The sequence below is a fragment of the Chenopodium album genome, chromosome 11, assembly GCF_948465745.1.
Source record: "Chenopodium album chromosome 11, dcCheAlbu1.1, whole genome shotgun sequence".
Classification (NCBI taxonomy): Eukaryota; Viridiplantae; Streptophyta; class Magnoliopsida; order Caryophyllales; family Amaranthaceae; genus Chenopodium; species Chenopodium album.
Genome location: NC_137844.1, coordinates 28758438 through 28774875, shown reverse-complemented (window position 1 = coordinate 28774875; position 16438 = coordinate 28758438). Strand labels below are relative to the sequence as shown.

Sequence of the window (16438 nt, the reverse complement as noted above, 5' to 3'; positions counted from 1 at the left end):
TTATACACACTAGCACAATCATAAGCATCAAACCGAAGCTCCTCTAACTCATGAAGATCTAACCACCTTTTCTCCCCCGCACTTGCCAAGTCAAAGTTTATCTTCTTGATTGCCCACAAAGCACGGTGTTCAATTTCAACTGGGAGATAGCATGACTTGCCTTAGACTAGGCGGTATGGAGTGGTACCTATGGGGGTCTTAAAATCCGTTCGATAGGCCCAAAAAGCATCATCCAACTTAACCGACCAATCCTTTCGATTTCTCGCAATTGTCTTTTCAAGAATAAGTTTGATTTGACGATTAGAGACTTCCACTTGACCGCTCGATTGAGGATGATATGAGAGGCCGAATATTTGATGGACCCCATGCTTTCTCAACATCTTTTGAAAGGCAAGGTGAATAAAAATGAGAACCGTTGTCGCTTATCACCGCCTTGGGAACCCCAAATCATGGAAAGATTATCTTCTTAAACAACTTCATAACCACCTTGTGGTCATTAGTTGGGGAGGCAATGGCCTCAACCCACTTAGACACGTAATCGACCGCCACAAGAATATATTGATTTCCGAAAGATGAGGGGAATGGTCCCATAAAATCAATACCCCACACATCAAACACTTCCAACTCAAGTATGGGTTGTTGAGGCATTTCATTTCTCTTGGAGATGTTCCCAACTCTTTGACATCGGTCACATGTCTTGACAAAGCCCCATGAATCCTTAAAGAGATGTGGCCACCATAATCCGCATTAAAGGACCTTAGTGGCGGTCTTAGAGACACCCATATGGCCCCTACTTGGATCCGAATGGCGCATTATCAAAACACTAGGCACTTCTTCGTTTGGCACACAACGTCTAAGTAAACCATCGACCCCACGCTTGTATAAGATGGGATCATCCCACACATAATGCCTTGCCTCTCTCTTGAGCTTCTTTCTTTGATTCTTAGAAAAGGAAGGAGGAAACTCCCCACATGCAAGAAAGTTCACTAAATCGGCAAACCATGGGAGTTCCTTTGCTTCAATAGCATACAAGAAATCATCAAGCATTCTATCCTCAATTGGAGAACCATCATCTTGAGTTTGAAAATCTTCCAAACGAGAAAGATGATCTGCCACAACATTTTCCGCTCCTCTTTTATCCCTAATCTCAATGTCAAAGGTTTGGAGCTCAAGAACCCACCGAATCAACCTTAGCTTGGACTCTTTCTTGGCAAAAAGATACTTGAGAGGCGCATGATCCGTGAAGACAATGGTTTTGGAACCCAATAGATAACAACGGAACTTCTCAAAAGCATGAACTATAGCAAAAAATTCCTTCTCCGTTGTAGTGTAATTCCGTTGAGCTCTATTTAGAGTCTTGGACATATAATAGATCACATGAAGTTTCTTGTCCACTCTTTGACCCAAGACACCTCCTATTGCCGAATCACGTGCATCACACATCAACTCAAATGGTAAATCCCATCTTGGAGCTTGAACAATAGGAATAGAGATTAGAGCTTTCTTCAACTTATTGAATTCCTCCAAACACTTATCATCAAACACAAAGTCGGCATCTTTTTGAAGAAGATCATTAAGAGGCTTTGCAATGAGCGAGAAATCCTTGATGAATCTTCTATAAAACCCGGCATGCCCTAAGAAAGATCTCACTCCCTTTTACGTTCACCGGAGGTGGAAGCTTTTCAATGACTTCAATTTTAGCTTTATCCACCTCTATCCCCTTATGAGAGATCTTGTGGCCCAAGACTATGCCTTCCTCCACCATGAAGTGACATTTTTCCCAATTCAAGACCAAGTTCACCTTCTCACACCTTACAAGACATTTTTCAAGGTTTTCAAGGCATGCCTCAAATGAAACACCTCCTACGGAGAAGTCGTCCATAAAAACCTCCATCTCCTCTTCCAACATATCTCCAAATATACTCATCATGCATCTTTGAAATGTCGCGGGAGCATTGCAAAGGCCGAATGGCATTCTCCTATAAGCAAATGTATCATATGGACAAGTGAAGGTTGTTTTCTCTTGGTCATCCGGGTGGATAGGGATTTGAAAAAATCCCGAATAACCATCAAGAAAACAATAGAACTTGTGCCTTGTTAGTCTTTCAAGCATTTGATCAATAAAAGGAAGGGGGAAATGATATTTCTTTGTTGATGTGTTTAGACGTCTATAGTCTATACACATCCTCCATCCCGTGACCGTCCTCGTCAGAATGAGCTCACCTTTCTCATTCTCAACGACGGTCATACCTCCTTTCTTTGGGACAACGTGAACGGGAGAAACCCACCTAAAACTAGAAATGGGGAATATGATTCCCGCATCCAAAAGTTTGGTGATCTCCTTTTTCACTACCTCTCAATTTGGGGTGTAGCTTTCGTTGCCTCTTAATAGAAGGTAAAGCGCCCTCCTCAAGAGTTACGTGATGTGTACATAAAGCAGGGCTTATACCTTTGAGATCATCAATGGTATAACCCAAAGCACTTCGGTGCTTTTTCAAAACACCATACAACTTTTGAGCTTGATGCTCACTCAAAGAAGAGCTAACAATCACGGGAAAAGTGGAGTTGGGTCCCAAAAATTCATACCTAAGGTGTGATGGAAGAGGTTTGAGCTCAACCAATGGAGCAACTTTACCTTCCTTCGACGTTGCCACTTGTAACGCTTCTTGGCTAGAAATGCTCAAACACATTTGCTCTTCAACATCCTCAAAGCTTCCATTGAGCAAATCTTCATACAAACCCATCTCCTTGTTTGGAGTACCTATCTTCTCCTTATTCAACAAAACATTCTCAAGAGCATCGTTAGAAGTGAGCAATTGCTCATGCATAGAAGACGCAACATGATCGATAGAATCAATTAACATACAATTTTCTAAAGAAGAGCTTGGATATTTCATGCTATCATTCAAATCAAATTCTATCACTTCATCCCCTACTTTGAGCGAAATTTTAGCACTTTTCACATCTATCAAAGCACCCGAAGTAGCAAGGAATGGTCTCCCTAGAATGATGGGGATATTAGCATCTTCATCCATCTCAAGCACAACAAAATCCACCAGAATAACAAATTTCCCGACCCTTAAAGGAACATCCTCTACCTTACCCTTAGGCAACTTAATTGACCTATCGGCCAATTGCAAAGTGATGTTAGTAGGTAAGAGTTCTCCTAGCTCAAGTCTTTGGTACACCGAGTATGGCATAAGGCTAACACTAGCTCCTAGGTCACACAAAGCATTCTCAATTTGCATTTTATAAATGGCTTAAGGGATAGAAAAGTTTCCGGGGTCTTTTAGCTTAGGTGGCATCTTGTTCATTATGATAGCACTACAATTCTCGGTCAAGTTCACCGTCTCTACACCATCACATGTCCTCCTACCACTCAAAATGTCTTTGAGTAATTTTGCGTAGTTAGGCATTTGGGTGACAACTTCGGTAAATGGTAGAGAAAGGTGAAGTTGCTTAAGCATGTCTATGAATCTTCCAAATTGTTCATCTAACTTGTGTCTCATGAATTTTTGTGGATAAGGAAGCTTGGGTTTCACAATCTCTTTCTCCACTCTTACCTCACTAGGCTTCTCAATCTCAACCTCACTCAAAGATGCACCATCTCTCTCATCTTCAACCAAGACCCTTTTTGTGCCCTCTTTGGTCTCACTCTTCCTAGGCAGACTCTCCTCAAGAATCTTACCACTCCTTGTGACAATAGCATTAACCGGTCTCTTAGGATCTAGGCCTTGGGAAGGTAAAAAAGAAGGACTAGCATGGTCTTTCAAAGCATTAGCAAGTTGAGAAATTTGATTTTCAAGCATCTGATTATGAGTCATCATTTCATTAAATTTCTTATCACTTACGGTCATGTAAGTGTTCAACAACTTTGTTTAATTTTCAATGATTTCTTCCAAATTTGTTCTATGTGAAGAAGAAGAGGATTGAACATAGGAATTATCATTTTGGGCCTTTGGAGCAAATCCGGGTGGAGGGCCTCTTTGAGCATTGTTTTGAAAATTGCCTCTACCTTGATTGTTCCAATTACCCCTACTTTAATTTTGACCATAACCTTGATTATGGTTACCACTACCTTGATTATGATTCCCATAACCTTGGTTTGCATTACCATAATTTTGGTTTTGATTTTGGCTACTATAACCTTGATTGTTATAGTTACCTCGAGAACCTTGGTTCCTATAACCACCACCTTGGTTATAGTTGTCAAAGTTGCCATGATTGTTGTAATTCCTATTCCATTAACCTCTTTGATTCTCAAACCTAGAATCATGATTATTTGACACATAGTTCACATGTTCATTCACATTTCCATCTTGATCATCACAAATATCCATACATGCATGAGGGCAATTAGAAACATCATGATCATACGACCCACAATCATCACAAAACAAGCATCCACTAGGCATGTTACTAGAAGAAAGAAGGGGTTGAGAATTAGAAGACGTACCTCTCCCCTTAGTTTGGGAGGGAAGACTTGAAACTTGGTAGGTAGCACTTTCTAACTTTGCCTTAATAGCGGACATCTCCTTCCCCAAGTTTGTCATTTGAGAGGATAGATTGTTGATTGCATTTAGATGATCAACCGAGTACACCGAAGAGCTACTCTTGCTAGTTGACTCCTTTTCTCCATCTTGCCAATCTCTATAATACCTCACTACGTCCTCAATTATGTCCACCACTTCCTCTTCCGTTTTGTTCATGATAGGACCTACAGCTTCTCCATCTAAACATGATTTTCCTTGAGGGCTAAGACCTCCATAGAAGATTTGAATGATTTGATAGGTTGGAATTCCATGATGAGGATATTCTCTTTGATACTCCTTGTATCTCTCCCATGCTTCATAGAGGCTCTCATTTGGCTTTTGCTTGAAACCTTGAATCAAAGCTCTAGCCTCCGCCGTTTTCTTTTGTGGATAGAAACGGGATAGAAATTCCTTGGTGACCTCGTCCCATGTCCTTAGAGAAGTCGGCTTAACCTCCTTGTCTACCATTCCAAAGCACGACCTATGAGAGAAAAGGGAAAGAGCTTGAGGCGGATGAATTCTTGGGAAATTCCGTTCACCTTGATAGTATTGCAATACTTCTCGAACTCCTTGAGATGGTTTAGTGGGCTTTCATGCTTGGCCCCAATAAATTGTCGCCTCTCTATCAAAGTTATCATTGCCGGTCTTATTTCAAATTTATTTGCCGGTGTTGTAGGTGGAGCAATCCCACTCTCAAATCTATATGCATCGGGAATCCCCAATTCTTTCAATGCCACTCTCGGATTTTCTCCTATTCTTGCTTGTTCTTCTTGTTGTTGCTCTTCTTCACTTGAAATGCCAGGACTCAAAGATCGTCTAGCACTTATCAACCTTGCAATAGTTCTCTCAATTTCCGGATCAAATGGCACTAGTGAATGATCACGTGCTCTATGCATAAAATATCAAAAGAAATGGTTAGTAGCTCGGCTACAAATGTAGCCTAAAAGAAAATCTTTTTGTATTTTCAATTAATGGTGAAATAGACTCAACAACTATAACAAAGCACCAATATCATTCCCCGGCAATGGTGCCATTTTTGACACGAGGAAAATGTAGGTTGTTCTCTACCCTTTCCTAGAGCCAAAGAAAATTTATAAACACTCGACCAACCTAATACAAGTATATGGTAAGTAAAGGGTCGAACCCAAGGGAATGAGTAGGTGTAAGCCATAGCCTAGGTCAAGCTACTTCGAAATTTGTGGGAAGATGCGGTTGGTAACTAAGGTATCAAGAAATTCAATTTACTAAACACTAGGGATATAGGTTCCACATGCAAGCTCAATGATTATGCTAATTGAAGGATCACTCAATCAATTCAAACATTGCAAAGGACAAACAATAGTTGCAATCAAAGGAATTCAAGGGCTATCTCCTATAAGCCAAGCTAGGGTTCACTATGAATGGCTAGCTAGGAAAATCACAATCAAATTCAATCAATTAAAGCAATTCTCAAATCAAGGGTTCATGTCATTGAAATTTGCAATGCAATATAGATTAATCTTATAGGTTGATCACTCCTAGTCTAATTAATCACATGCACAACTGTCAACCAATTTAATTGCACCATTCAAATCAATTTAGCATCATCAACTAGCAAAAATCATCAATCAAGCATGCTTCCCCTTCTCCCAAGCAACTAATCTACTCAATAAACATGGTGAAATTAAGAAACAAAACAAATTCAATCAAATTCATATTCATTTAAAGCTAGATCAAAGAAAATCAATCAATCAACAAATTCTAAAACAAGGAATGTAATCTCAATCAAAATCCAAGAAACTAGAAGGAATTGCATTAAAAGTAAATCAAGGGAAAGAAATCTTACAAACATTCATTGAATTGAAGAAGGAATTTCAAGATCAAATGGAAATCTAAGATCAAATTCAAGTACAAACATGTAAATCTTAAGCTTCTCTCTCTACTATTTCTGGAAAAATTCTTTCTCTAGTACAAAGTTAAGTCGTCCTCCAAAAAGAAAGTCAAAAGCTATAAATAAGAAAAATCGAGCGAAGAGGGCCGCACAGGCCGTGCGCACGCACAGCCCAGCCGCGCGCGCGCACAGCTGGGTCTGCGCGCGCGCACCCCTATGCGATGCACTAGGATTTTGCTCCTTCGCTTGCTTGATCAAACTCCGCGCTCCCGAGCATCCCTATCATCAGTGCACTCGAGATGATGCCCGCGAACATGGCAGTCCCAAAATGAGCAAATTGACTTGATTCTTCACCTACAAAAACAAATAAAACAAAGAGAGGGAGCGTAGCAAGGTAAAACTAAAACTAAAATTATGAATTATCAACTAAAAATATGAAAAACTCGTGACAACCAATCGAGAACTAAAGTGAATTATAAAAATGGAAAATCAAATAAAACTAAAAGAATTATATGAAAATGATGAAAGAAAATGAACCTAAATCTTATTCTTTTGAGCGCCATAAACGACGCTCATCAGCTCGTTACAAATAGGTCCTTTTTGCTCGTTACGAATAGGGTTTTTTCTACTAGTGTCGTTTGCTATTTGATTGTTGTTTAGGATTAAATAATGAGTCCATTCGATTATGAGAATATTCAAAATATGGTATCAAGACCAGCCTTTTAAGGAAACACCTATTAAGTGAACATTGAATATTATAATCGAAAATTTTCCCAAATCGAGGTCATTTAAACGATGGACGATTAATGACCACTTGAGATTAGTGTGTAGTTTGATTTATAGCACCATTTCTTGTGCTACAAGGACATGATCGTTATAAATCATTTGCACAGGTATTGGTTTAGAAACATACTGGATCGACCTATGAGAATACTTTAAGAGATTTAAAAATCGTCATAAGTATACTTCTCATTATGGCTATCGGATCCTATTTCCTCAACCATGAGTATTGTGAGTTCTCTTGTTTGAGTACTAGTCCGTTTTGATGTTAGTCAATCATCTGTCGTAAAAGGGGATTATAACGGCAACACTCGGGCGGCTAGGTCCTCTTAGTAAGAGAAGCTACATTACAAGACTACGAATGCCCCCCTACTAAAAATAGGAAAGATGTCTTTATTGTTTACAAGGCCTCTCGAAGAGCGAGACTGTGAAAAAGGATGGCCGTGCTCGAATGGATTTTAGAAATCATCTGTTTATTAACAGTCGGACTCAGATATCGAGAAACACTTCTGGACGTAATAAGGATGACGAATAAATCTTAACTTATAGTTCATGAAGAGACATTAAGCGACATAGGAAAAAGGCTATACACTACAAGCACACTTGTCCGGAAGGACAAGTGGGAGATTGATAGGAATGGTGTCCTTCGAACAAGTGTATTATTCCTATAAAGGGTTCAGAATTATTAGAAAGCTAATTATTCAGTGAGGTCAAGTGATCAGAATGCCTAGGTGGAGGCCGCTTCCGATCAGTAATATTAATGAGTAATTAATATTACAGCTTAATCTTGACTGAACCCTTCGGGTCACACCCAAGAAACTAACGAACCGACACGACGAATTAATTCTGAAGGAATTAATGAGTCGCTCGAGTAATTAATATTTAGACGTCGGAAATTCGAACTTGGAGCGTCGAAACCGAGCGTCGGAAGTCGAGTCGAAAAAGTAAAAGACGAGAAAGTAAAATCACTAATTAATCAACAATTTACCGAAATACCCCTAGGATCGGAATGCTCCGATCAAACCGAAGCCTAGGGGCATTTGGTATAAAAAAAGCCAAGGTGGCTAGCAAGCGCACCAAGCTGAGCCTAAGCTAGCTGGTGCGTGCTAGCGCACCAAGGCTAGCAAGGTGCTAGCTGTGCCAGCTGGGCCGAGGCAGCAGCTGCAAGCCAAGGCCAGCAGCTAGCAAGGCCGAGGCTGTAGCCCACCCCGGCTACTTTAGTGCCCAATGAGGTGCCACGTGGCAGCGCTTCATTGGTGGTTTGATTGTGTAGGTGGCCGGCTATAAGGGAGGTGCTTGGGGATCAAGTTTGGTCCCCTCCCTTCCTTGTGGTCCTTACCTAACCCTTCTCCTAAATGTGCCACTTGTTGATTAATTAGCTGTTGGATATTTAATTTTATATTTGATTTAAAAATAAAGAAAGAATATTGATTTTACCAACTCTCCCACATTGATGGGAGGGAGGATTTCACTATTGATTTTCCCTATAAATACCCAAGTTGGGGTATGGTTAAAATAACTTGAGTAAGGTGTTAGAAAAGGCATCTCCATTGAGAAAACCTTTAAACACATATAATTACTCGAGTATTTGGTCGGGCTTAGCTAACCTCTAAGCAGTAGACCTAGTCGGGGTCGAGTTACGGGTGGATACCGTTGGAGGTTTTTGCCCGTGCGAGACTTAAATCTTTCTCAAGTATGAGCTCGGGGTACAAGCGAAGCACGCGTCATAGGTAATTTAAATCTTTCCTTAATTCTTGTTAATTATGTTAATTATGTCTTTTGGTTATATTAATTGTGGGTGTGATCTTGGCTCGGGTTTTATTTCGCGATGAGTCGGACTCATCAAAACCTAATAATGACATGGGTAGGTGACCTCTTTGGCTTCCTCCATGTTGAATCGAGGTAGTACCTTATAAATGTAAGTACTCTGGCTCAATCCAATCAACCTCTTAGATCTATCCTTGTAGATCTTAATCCCGAATATGTACTGATCCTCTCCCAAGTCTTTCAATGAAAAAAATTTTCCAGGCCAGGCCTTTAAAGACTCTAGCATCGGTATACTATTTCCAATGAGCAATATGTCATCGACATATAAGACTAGGAAGGCAGTGTCACTCCCACTGACCTTCTTGTAAACACAAGACTCATCTGGATTCTTGATGAAGCCAAACTTACTGACGGCTTCATCGAATCGCAGATTCCAACTTCTGCTAGCTTGCTTTAGCCCATAAATGGACTTTTAAAGCTTGCATACTTTTCCAGCATTGTTCTAGTTGACAAAACCTTCAGGCTGTGTCATATACACAGTTTCTTCCAAAATTCCATTGAGGAAGACGGTTTTGACGTCCATCTGCCATATTTCATAATTGTAATATGAAGCAATTGCTAGGATGATCCGAACAAATTTAAGTATTGCGACAAGAGAAAAGGTTTCATCATAGTCAATACCATGATTTTTCCTATAACCTTTTACTACTAGTCTAGCTTTGTAAATGAATACATTTCCATCTTTGTCGGTTTTCAATTTGAAAATCCATTTACATCCAATATGTGTGTAACCTTTGAGTAAATCAACCAAGTCCCATAATCCATTTCAGATCTCATGGCCTCTTGCCATTTAGCAGAGTCGGAGCTCACCATCTCTTGCTTGTAAGTTTCCAGTTCGTCTCCATCCACTACTAGGATGTCCTGATTCTCGGTTAATACGACACCAAGATACCTATCAGGTTGAGACCTTGGCCTCTATGACCTACGTAGGGTAACGGACTGAACATTTGCATTGTCGGTTTGACTTTGCACATTTTGACAAACGTCAATAGTGAAAGGAATGGTTTCCTTCAAACAAGTGTATTATTCCGATAGAGGGTTCGGAATTATTAGAAAGCTAATTATTTAGTGAGGTCAAGTGATCGGAATGCCTAGGTGGAGGCCGCTTCCGATCAGTAATATTAATGTATAATTAATATTAAAGCTTAATCTTGACTGAACCCTTCGGGTCACACCCAAGCAACTAACGAACCGAAGCGACAAATTAATTTGGAAGAAATTAATGAGTCGCCCGAGTAATTAATATTTAGACGTCAGAAATTCGAGTTTGGATTGTCGAAACTGAGCGTCGGATGTCGAGTCGAAATTAATAAAAGACGAGACGAGAAAATTACTAATGAATCAAAAAAATTACCAAAATACCCCTAGCATCGGAATGCCCCAAGCAAACCGAGTGCTAGGGGCATAAGGCATAGCAAGGTGGCTAACAAGCGCAACAAGCCGAGCCTAGACTGGGTGGTGCGTGCTAGCGCACCAACGCTGGCAGTGTTGCTGGCGCATGGCTAGCAAGCATCGCTAGCAAGCGCTAGCAACAGCAGCATCAAGCTAGCAATGCTAGCTAGCTAGCAGTGTGCTAGCGAGCTAGCATTGATAGTAGTGCGTGCGTGCTGGCGCCCAGGGGCTGCGATGCATGTGGCATGGTGTGCCACGCCCAGTAGCAAGTAAGCTTGCTGGGCTGGCACGCGTGCGATGATACTGCTAGGCCAAGGCAGCAGGGCCCAGCCGCAAGCACCAAGCGCCAGCAAGGCTGCTTAGGTGCCATGGCTGGGGCTGCCACGTGGCGCAAAATAATTGGAGGGTTGGGGTGTTGTGTTGGCCGGTTTTGGGAGAGAAAGTGGGGAGCAAGTTTGGTCCCCCCCCCATTCTCTAAATGGTCCTCACATAACCTCTCATATGAGCTTGACACTTATTGATTTATTAGTAGCTTGATTATTAACTTTATTTTAGATTTAAAATAAAATGGAAAAATCAAGTCTCCCACATTGATGGGTGAGCATTTCTCACTCTTGCATTTCCTTATAAATACCCAACTTGGGGTATTAGGAAAAGCACTTGAGTAAGTGTTGAAAAAGGCATCACAGTGTGAAAACCTTTGAACACAATTAATTACGCGGGTTTAAGTCGGGCCTTGCTAACTCCAAGGCAATAGACCAATTTCAGTGCTCGGGTTGCGGGTGGACTTCGTTGGAGGTCCTCGTGTGAGTAGGGCTAAGAGCTTTCGAAGTAAGAGCTCAATTAAGTGAGCGAAGCACGCGACAAGGTATTAATCTCTTTCTTAATCTTGTTGTTTAAGTTAATTATGCTTTATGGTTATAATTATTGTGAGTGTGATCTTGGCTTGGGTTTCCTTCCGCGGTGGGTCGGACTCGCCGAAACCCAACAAACAGATGCTTTTTAAGTACTTTGACTGTCAATTTAATTTTGTTGCTCGTCCTCTCGATCTTCATCGAGTTCGATTTTTCTCTCACTTGTCATTTTGGAAAGGTGTTCTTTCTCTAAAAAGACACCATCGCGAGCAACAAATATTTTTTTCTCGGATTTGTTGTAGAAGTAATACCCTTTGGTTTCATTAGCGTAGCCCACAAAGAAAACCTTGTCAGATTTGGGATGAAGTTTGTCATAAATTCATTTCTTGACATATGCTTTGCAACCCCAAATATTAAGAAAAGATTACCTGGGAGGTTTCTTCGTCCATAATTCATATGGAGTCTTTTCTACAGCTTTTGATTGAGCACAGTTCAGTATTAGTGTCGCGGTTAGAAGTGCATGTCCCCAGAAAGAGATAGGAAGATCACTAAGACCCATTGGTGATCGCACCATGTCTAGCAAGGTTCGATTTCTCCTTTCGGTTACTCCGTTCCATTGTGGAGTTCCTGGAGGAGTCAATTATGAAATTATACTCTTTTCTTTCAGATGGTCATCGAATTCTTGACTCAAGTATTCATCACCTTGATCTGATCGAAGGACTTTGATTTTCTTGCCAAGCTGATTTTCAACTTCACTCTGAAATTCTTCGAATTTCTCAAACGACTTAGATTTGTGCGACATAAAGTAGACATATTCATATCTACTATAGTCGTCTGTGAAGGTTATGAAATATCGATGGTCTTTCCTTATGGCTGTGCTCATTGGTCCACATACATCAGTGTCTATTAGGCCCAACAAGTCACTTGCCCTTTCTCCCAACTTGGAGAATGGATGCTCTATCATCTTGCCTAATAAACATCTTTCGCAATTTTCAAATGATTGTAAATCGAATGAGTTAAAAACACCTTCTTATAGAAGTTTCTTGACGCGTTTGATGTTAATGTGGCCAAGACGACAACGCCACAAGTATGTTTCATTTGACCCAATGGTCTTAGCTTTCTTTGTGGTATTTTCAACATTATAAACTTGTTTGTCTAGAGAAAACACACATTTTAGATAAACGGGTCATGCCATAAACATATAATCAAGACTTTTGAAACAATAGTCTTGTGATCAAAACAAAACGACGACCAACGTCGGAAGATCAATGTATGGTAGACAATAAAACTTAAACAAATTATATGTTAAGAAAAACTACGTGATTACAAGCCTTTTTGGAAAGATTGTCTTCTTCTTCCGCTCGTATATCCACATCCACTTGGTAAGCTCTTCTCACTTGGTTCACGAAATTGGAGCATATAGTGAGTCATTAATGGTATCTAATACCGTGTGAATTGCTTGTATTCAAGTGTAAGTTTATAAAGAAGATACCTGAGGTAGAGGCCAACTTCTCTTCCCTTTGCCTCAACTTCTAGGTACATGTTGCATTCTCTCTTGTAGTGTCCTTGCCTACAACAGTAAAAGCATCGCATCTTTTCCTTGTTCTTGAACTCCCTCTTCTTTTCCCTTAGAGCAAGTTTGAGCGAAGTACTTTCGCAAGAATCGGCTCTTTGAAGCTCATGGATAACCCCCATCAAAAAGAGTTTGTTTTGATTGGATGTTAGCCGCATTTTCAATGCAACATAGCCCGAGTGGAGTGAACTTAATAGCATGTGAACCGCTTGCTTGTCCTCCACCAGCTTGCCAATGAACTCCAAGTGAGTGAATAGCCTTGTCATTCGGAGCACGTAGGCTCGAAGTGGCATTCCGACTCTTAGTCTAGCAATGTAGACTTGTGCCCATACCTTTTGCCTCTCCTTGGCAAGGCATCCCACTTACGGTGGATTGATCTTCATGTTGGAGAGTGACCTAGTCACTTCCTCAACAAGACCATCATAGTTACCTTTGATGCTCTTGGTAACCCTCAAATTAACTATATACTCTAGACCTTTTAGGAGCATGTCCATAAAATAGCTGGAGAACTTCCCCTTTCATTGTTTCGGGATGGAGTTTGCCATAAGTCACGAGACTCATTTGCAATCCCAACTCCATTCCTCATGAGCCTTATCACTCCTAACCCCTTTTGAGTAAAAACTCGGGATGGAAGTGTCAAGAATGTGCTCCAAGTAGCAATTTCGGAGGGTCTTTCGGAGTTCCTCTTCCCACTCCTTAAAGTTCACCAAGTTCAAAGAAAATGGTAACTTTTCGGGAAGTTCCGGGCACATTAGGTTGTTGTCATTATTAGTTAAAGACATGATTCTACAATTGACAGAATTTGAAATGAAAATCCATTCATAATACTTACATAAGATTGAATTCATGCATATAGATATAAAACTTATTTAAACGTCTTATTCACACATTAAATTTGTTTCCATTTTGTGAGAATAAGTCGATTCCAAGATCCAAACAATCAATGAGTAGTTAATCATGCTTTGGCTTGTCTCAACACTTATTATTCTAAGCTAAACAACTCTTTGCTAATGGCTCCAAGCCACTCTTTTTGTTAGATAATGAAAGGAATGGTGTCCTTCGAACAAGTGTATTATTCCGATAGAGGGTTCGGAGCTATTAGAAAGCTAATTATTCAGTAAGTTCAAGTGATCGGAATGCATAGGTTAAGGCCGCTTTCGATCAGTAATGTTAATGTATAATTAATATTACAGCTTAATCTTGACTGAACCCTTCGGGTCACACCCAATCAACTAACGATCCGACATGACGAATTAATTCAGAAGGAATTAATGAGTCGCTCGAGTAATATGAATTTAGACGTCAGAAATCGAGCTAGGAGCGTCGAGACCAAGCGTCGCAAGTCGATTCAAATTAATAAAAGACGAGACAGTAAATTAATCAACAATTTACTAAAATACCCCTATCATCGGAATGCCCCGAGAAAACCGAATGCTAGGGGCATGCGTGGCTAGCATGCGCACCGCACCAAGCCAAGGGTGCTGGGTGCGCATGGGAGCTGGTGCGTGGCTAGCTAGGCTAGCAGCATCATCCGCACACAAGTGCGCGGCAGCCCACATAGCATGCGTAGCTTGTTGTACGTGTGTGTGTGCTGGCGCGCAGAGCCAGCTAGATGTGCATGTGTGCGTGCTGGCGTGCAGGCCAGCTAGCTGTGCGTGTGTGCGTGCTGGCACGCAGAGCCAGCTAGATGTGCATGTGTGCGTGTTGGCGCGCAAGACAAGCTAGCTATGTGTGTTTGCGTGCTGGCACACAAGCCAGCGTGTGTGTGTTGCGGCACAATGCGCCACACCTAGCAACAAGCAGCAAGCAAGCTTGCTGGGCTCGTGCACAAACGTGCTCGCTGCTGGGCCAAGGCAGCAGCCCACCCGCAACATGGCTGGCATGGGGCAGCAGCCTAGCCTAGCACAAGGCCGCTCGCTGGGCGTGTCTTTGTGCCCAAGGCTGGGGTGACACGTGGCAGCTTGTGAGAGTGCTGGTTTTGGGGATCCATGGGGACCAAGGATTTGGTCCCCCCTTGTTGTCCTCACCTAACCTCTCCTTGTGATATTACGACTTGTTGATTAATTAGTTGTTTGTTATTTTCTTTTATCTTTGATTGAAAAGTAAAGAGGAAAAATTGATTTTTCCAACTCTCCCACATTGATGGGAGTGGAATTCTCTCATGACATCCTCTATAAATACCCACCTTGGGATTTGGAGAAAGTCACTTGAGTAAGAGCTCAAAAAGGCATCTCCACTTAAGAGAAAACCTTTGAGCTTATTAATTACTCGAGTAGTATTTTGGTCCGACTTGGCTAACCTCCAAGTAAGACTCCGATCGGGGTCATGTTGTGGGTGGATATCGTCGGAGGCAGTTATTTAGTCTTGTGAGGCTTAGCTTTCTCAAGTAAGAGCTCCGTTGGTCGAGGGAAGCACGCATGAAGGGTAATTTAGTCTTTTCTCTAATCTTGTTATTTATGTCTTTTGGTTATATTAATTATGAGTTTTTCCTTAGGCTCGGGTTTTATTTCCGCGGTGAGTTAGACTCATTGAAACCCAACAGGAGTATGGCTTTATTTTTCTGGTTTTAAGTTACTAATTAGATTAGTAGCTCGGTTTTATTAACTTTAATCCCGTTTTAATGAGAATTTTGGCCCCGAACCTAGATTTTCGCCCAAAAATAGTGAATTTTTGGTGGAAACAGCGTTCGGGAAAGTTTTCATCCTTTTAAGAACTGTGAAGAAGCCAAAATCCGACTAGAAATGCCTTTTTTTTAGGGTTTTTCGTTTTTGACGAAATTTTTTAAATCTTTTAACCTTGAATCTTAATGGCACATTTATGGTGATTATGTATTTTGTTTTTTCCTTAATGTTTCCGCATTTTTGGACCTCTTTAAGCATGGTTACTTTGTAGAAATTAGTGCTTGAAAGATTGGTTAAATATTCACGTAATTGCAAATCCATTGCACCAAGTGTGAAAAATTTATTATTTGAGGCTTCTTAGTACTAAAGATCCAATCTTTAATTGTTTTAAGTGGTTAGAATTTTAAGTTACTAAATTCCATGAATTTTTATTGAACTTTTTTATTTAATCATTTATTAAGTTGATTGGAATCATAAAGTTTCAATCTTGTGATAGAATTTTAATTTATCTTCATATTGAAGATATAATTTTCAAGGATTCACAAGTTAAAGTTGGAATCTTTTTTTGAATTTTGTGTTCATAATTCTAACTCTCTTTATAAGTTTGTCAAATCTCATAATTAATTTATGTTGTTAAATTAATGTTGAGAATAGCCCTACTCATTTTATTGCATCAAGTTGAACCAATTTTATTAAAGAATAGTTCTTGGAAATAATTTTGGTTTTGTGCAGTTGAATGAATTAATTAAGTTAGACTTGTTATGATTTTTCATTTTTCTCACTAAATTAATTCTAAAATTAATTTGGAATTAATTAAATAAGTCACGCAAAATTCGGAATTAATCTCGAAATTTTAGCACGCAAACCAAGGTAAGAACCACCCTTGGCTAGCCGGGCTACATAGCAGCCCGCATGTGGCTGCCAAGGGGTGGTCGTTGCTTGGTGCGTGCATGCGTGGCTGGTGCTTGCTGATCAACAGCATGGCGTGC

At 40.5% G+C, this 16438-nt stretch overlaps 1 non-coding gene across 1 annotated transcript; it reads left to right on the top strand.

Annotated features, from left to right (window-relative positions):
• Positions 1–4797: 4797 nt before the first annotated feature.
• Positions 4798–4903, top strand: LOC145569535 (small nucleolar RNA R71). The gene has a single exon (XR_014096132.1). It is a non-coding gene; the product is annotated as a small nucleolar RNA R71 (small nucleolar RNA).
• The last annotated feature ends 11535 nt before the right edge of the window (positions 4904–16438 follow it).